Below are 6,314 nucleotides of genomic sequence, written 5' to 3' on the forward strand. Positions count from 1 at the left end.
TTGGGCTTGAATTACGATTTCTTTTTGGCAGCTACAAAATGCAGTTCATCTGCATTCAATCTTTGCCTCAAGTACTCCAGTGAAAAGATTCTAATAGGGAGGTACTTTGGTAGTTTGTAGGGTGGAAGCTCACAGCCAAAAACCCTTATTTCTATGTAGTTTTGGTAGCAATACCAATGTCCTGTTGCAGCTTGATCTATGAACTGAAGCTCTTTGATAATCTCTTCACTGATCCTTGGTAATGGAGTGTTGCTCATAAGGTTGAGGGCTAGCTGAATAAACAGTTCTATGAATTGCTTGTATGTGAATTCCTCTTTCTCCTTCATCCCCATTGAAGTCCATAAAATCACTGACTATGGCGATCCTTCTTCATCAATTTTCTACAAAGAAAATGGGAATTTTTCCCCCTGAAAATATATAAACAGATACATAAGTACTGAAGCGTACTTGAATACTTCTTCATTGTTGAATTTGACAAACTGCTCATGTATGGTTTCAGCTATGAAACGACCAAAATCATAAATAATAGTAGGTTTAGAATCAGAAGAAAACATGGATAAGAAACCAAGGATGGCTTCATTGATAGACTCATCAGAGTGATAACAAAGCAAATAGGATAGGATAGTAGTAATATGCATGGTTCTATCAGGAAACATAGATGAATCATAAGGTGGGCTTCTCTTTGGTAGAGGACTACCAATTGCTAAAAATAGTTCCAGAGTCTACGATCTCTTGGTAAAGTCTAGTTTGTTATAAGGTTTTATCAGGTTTTCATCAGAAAAGGATGAGTTGGGGTAGTGGCAGGGGCCTGCAACATTTTCTCTATTGAATATGCCTTAATATGATAGAGGATTTCTCCAGTATGTGGGATAATGGCTCTTTGGCTAGGATCATAGGATTCATGACATTTTCTCACAAACTCTGGAGCTATATGTATCTGTGGAAAAATATAATGGGGAAATTGGGATTCCTGGAGCCCAATTTCATCACTCTGGTCTATCAGTTGCTCTTCCCACCAACAATAAATTTCAAATAAATCAAATTGAGAAGAAGTCTCAATGATTTTTCAATCCTTGTCAACTAATGGAGTATTATGGAAATCAATCTGTGGTTGAATTAGAGGATTTGAAACTTCTGCAATTGCTTTTCTCTTGGGAGGAATTTTGGCAAACGAAACTATGAACTGTAAGTGACAGAATGATAAAAGAAAGGAGTAAACAGAGTGGAGACAGGTAACTAACAAATGGACCTAGAAGGTGTGCTTACAACCAAGACAAATGGTTGCTAGAATGTCGGACAGTGGCTGAGTTGTTGAGTAGGAAAGATTGAAGAATATTCTCGGTTGCAGAAGTTAACTTTGTAGCCTTTGAAATGTATGGCAGAGTGCTTATAAAGAGAAAAATGGATTTGAAGGGTAGCGTCGAGCGTTTGAAAGTTCATTAATTATCCAATGGGTTAATTAACGAACATTTGGTTATAAATGCGCGGGAGTGGAAATGAATGGGCAATGGTAGGATTTTCCACCCCTTGAGGGTACGCGTCCAGTCATCGGATGACCTGTCACGCTTTGGGACATGCCTGACCTTGATTGATCTGTTTCCGAATATTATTGAGAGAATGCATTGCTCCTCAATCTCAGAATATTCCCACTACAATTTGGAAGGATAGGTGGTCGATGATTGGACGGGAGATATGAAGTGGAACGTGACATGGGGTGGCGATGATGGCTATGAAGGATACCGCATTCAAGGGTAAGACAAAGCAGTTTGAGGTTTTGGGATTTTTAGTCCCGAAAGACTAAAAGGCACTTTCATGGTTTATATGGGTGGTATTAAGGACTGCCCATTTCGCCCGCCCCCCTGCCGATAAACTTTAGACAGTGAATAAGGGCCAAAAGGGAGTGTGGGCAGTGTGATTTCGGAGGAGTGTGCGAGATGAGAGGTGATCATGGAAAATTTTAGGGGCGAATGTTCACCCTTAGGCGAAATTAAGGGGTTTTAAATTTTTAGTGGGGGAAAATTTTGTATCAGAATACATTTTTACAAATCGCCTCAAATAGCCCACCTTATTTTAAGGGAGAGGGTAAAAAAGGTAAATTCAACTCTTGAAATTAGGAGTTACAACCTTCCATTCGCCCTAGTTTTCAAGAATAGGTTTTATTTAAGTGAATCCTATGGGACAAATACCATATTTATAAAAGAGGTATGGTAAATTAATAAAAATATAAATAAATGAGAGGTATGGTAAATAAATAAAACAATAAATAAACTAGAGGTATGGTAAATAAATAAAACCTCTTTTTATATTTAATCCATAACCCTCTTTCTATTTATGAAGGTTCAGAAAAGAGGTTTTATTTAAGTGAATCCTATGGGCCAAATAACATATTTGTAAAAGAGGTATGGTAAATTAAGAAACATATAAATAAACTAGAAGTATGGTAAACAAATAAAACATTTTTTTATATTTACTCCATAAGTCACCTTATATTTCCGAACACTCAAAAAATGGGTTATATTTAGGTGAAATCGTATGGGAAAAATACTACGGCCCAAATACCATGGGCTAGATTATTATTAATACCATGAAAAAAAACTTATTAACCCTAATATTAGTATTAATAAAAATAAAAATGGCACATGGTATTGACCCATGTTATTCACGTGGAATGTAGCTTATTTGAATGGGGAATTAAACCAACATAGATCCATATTTACTCTGGATCTACTAAACCTTGAGAGGGATCAAATACCATGATATGCAAATTAGCATAGAGTGAAAAAATATTTGATCCCCCTCGGGGCTTGGTGGATCAAAAGTAAAAATGGATGTTGTAATTTAATGTATGTTAAACATTTTAACTTGGTTAAAATAAAAAATAAAATAAAAATCAATTATTAATTTTATTAATTTTTATAAATTACTAATAGTAATTTTTAAGCTCCAGGTTTATGATAACCCATGGTATTGACCCATGGTAATAACATGGTATTCATGTGAGCATAGACTATTTAAAGGGGAAATTCTATCATCTTAGATCCATCTTAATTCTGGGTCTACCAAGTGCTCAGAGGGATAAATAGATTTCATCCTCGTATGAGTGGTAGATGTGTAGTTAAGATGGATATAGGTTGGTTTTTATGATAATGAAGATATTAAATAGACTTAGGAAATTATATTGTAAAAATATCTTAAAGTGAAAGGTTAAAGCTACATTCAGTCACTTCACAAAATTTAGTAAAAAATACCAATATCTCCATTAAAATTGGTTTTTAAATTTTTATGATTTAACAAAAAAAATTCAAAATAATGAAACCTTATCACTCTTTCCACATCATCCTTGCAGACGATTTCTCACTATTTTTCAAACATTCTCAATATGATATCTTCATGAAAAAAGTTTAGGTACTGATGTTGGATTAGTTGTTTTAGTTGTTTGAAAAATAAGTTGGTTTGTACAACCTTTCATCCTCTGTGCTATTCTTAGTTTGTCCTAATGATCTCTAGGGGTTGGAGCCAGTGCACCATATTTTCCTAAAAGGTGGAGATTGTTCACCAAAAAGGAAATTAATCTACATGTTACAACACTGTTAAAAAATGCGATACCTATGAGGGTAGTGAATTATGCTAATAAGAAATTTAGATTGGGAGAGACGTAATTAAATTTTATTATTTAATTGAAGATTTCGAAATAAATAATAATAAATATGCATTTATATATTCATATATTGATTGGAAGGCTTCTCACAATGGTCACTTCTTTCAATTAAATCCCCTTCAAGCCGTTGGGATACCTAATACTTTCTTATATAATATAGTTGGGGCTTGCTACATGTTGGTGTGTTGGGGTAAACAAACAAGATATGTTTTTTTTTTATCTCGTAGTTGGAGTCTATGGGATAAGAAAGAAATTTGATAACTTGAGAAAAGTGGTAGCTTAACAAAAGTTGTAGAGAAAAGATTAATCTCTCCTACCTTGACAAAACTCATTGTCAATATCAACACCTACAAGAACTTTGTTGTGGAATATTATCAAAACTAATAGAAGGATATGAAAGAGTGTATTGTAAGAACCTTGACAAACACGGCCACTGAAACTTGGAAAAAAAATTGTAGGAAGAGAAAATTATGTTTCTTTTTTCCAAACATGTATGTTAGTATATTACAGTTTAATGAATATGTTTTCTTATTATCATATATGGTTTCATACTTTAACAAAACATTTGCTAAGACTTCATAATGTTTTATTATTCAGTTAAAAGTTTGCCAAGATCTTACAAGATTTTATAATTCAGTTAAAGATTCTCTATCACTGTACAAGATAATATAATCTGGTGAGAGATTCACTAAAAAAATTATATATACATATTATGTTATTGATAAAATCGCCTCCCATTTTTCCTATGTATCATGGCGATTAGCCCATTTATTATACATATAAATTTAGGGTGGTTCTTAAAATTTTCCCTGGAGGTGATGTGGAGGGGGTTTAACATGTATGAGCGGGGAATGAATGGTGGTGTCGTGATATGATGGGTGGACGCAGTGGCTGTGGGTTCAGGTGATTTAATGAATGAAGTGATGGCATATGGCAAATCACACTTTCTTCCACCCAACATTTCATTTCTTATGAACAATGTTATGCGATATGATCCTACTGTTAGTAATCAACAACCATCCGATGGTTGACATCGGTATCACACATCGCACTTTCCTCCACCCAATGGTTCATGCACTTATGAACAATGCGATGCGATATGATCCTACGGTCAAGAATTACCAGTCATCCGACAGTTGACAATGGTATCGCACATTGCACTTTCCTCTGCCCAACGATTCATTCACTTATGAATGATGCTATGCGATATGGAGCTTTAGGAAATAACCATTCAAACTTTCACATTTCTACCTACCCTTCTATTCCTAACATTTTAACTTATCCTTCCAAAGTGTATTTGAACTAGCAACCCAATATTTTCTTTTTATAAACAATCTATCTCTATACCTTATTTCTTCCATTGGTTCAGATTAAACTGTTGAGCCAATTTATTTTCTACATATGAGAATTAATTTAAAACAAATCCAATTATGATGCAATTGTATAATTGGATAAAATAACCTAGTGTGGCATCTAAGCAAACTGCACACAACTATTATTTTCAAAATGAATTTAGAACAAAGTAGTGGCATTTAGATTTGCAACACTTCCAGAGTTTATTTCTTTTTCTTTTCTATCTTACCTAACATTTTATTTTGCCTTCATTTTTTTGATCATCTACCCTAACATTTTCTTTGTATGGACATATTTATAAAAATACTTTCCTAAAAAAATTTATTCAACATTATTTTTGTCCATATCCTATCTTAACATTTTGTAAATATATTTTCATTTTTTGTCTAATTTTTTCTAACTTATCAAAACCATAAAATGCTATAACACTTACTAAGGGCATATTTTCTTCATAATAATTCTTTGATGAAGAGCCATCTCGAGTGCTCCTCCTGATCTCCTCCTGCATGAGATCTGACCACAGTCATTCCCAATCCGAAAGTTTCTCCCTTCCATTCACAGAGTCCTGGTAGCTATTCTAGCTCTTTGGAAGGCCGAGGAGAGCGAGGCTCACCATATCTTCATTAGCAGTAGTTATTCCCACACTTCCAACCTCATCTCTATAGGTGGTGAGCTTGTTCAGATATGTGGAAATAGTATCACCATTCTCCATCTTGATTCTTTGAAGGTTGTCCTTGAGCGCCAGTTTCCTCTAGTCGCTACTGTTCTAATAGAGGTCCTTCAATGTCTTCCAAATTGAATATGGAGTATCCTTCCCATGGAGACTCAAGACAATATGGTCTTGAACTCCCTCAAGGATGATCAGTCTCACCCTCGCCACACACTTCTTCCACTCAGCCAACTCTTGTGCATTAGCTGAACCTGGATTTGGGATTTCTTGATCAATGAAATCCTTCAAGCCGTTGTCTTCTAATACAGCCTCCATGCGATCTTTCCATGCTACGTAATTCGAGCTGCCTTCCAAGGCATACTTGAGTCTCAAGCCATATAATTCCATTGGCCAAACTTGAAGTATGATATGAATTCAATTTGCAGATGCAAGCCTGAACTTCAAAATTCAAATTCTCTTCTCCGTATACTGTTCACAGCTCTGATAAACTTAGCTTTGATAACATGTAGAATTTCTTGCAAATTCTCTACAAATCTACCTCTGTTATCTATGTAGAAAATCTAACTGTAGATTAACTCGATAATGCAATATACCAAAGCAAATTACTATAATCTACTTCTACTATCAAACTTA

Source organism: Pinus tabuliformis, chromosome 2_2 (genome assembly GCF_031772625.1).
Source record: "Pinus tabuliformis cultivar Carrire ecotype Pingquan chromosome 2_2, CPIR1, whole genome shotgun sequence".
NCBI classification, from domain to species: domain Eukaryota; kingdom Viridiplantae; phylum Streptophyta; class Pinopsida; order Pinales; family Pinaceae; genus Pinus; species Pinus tabuliformis.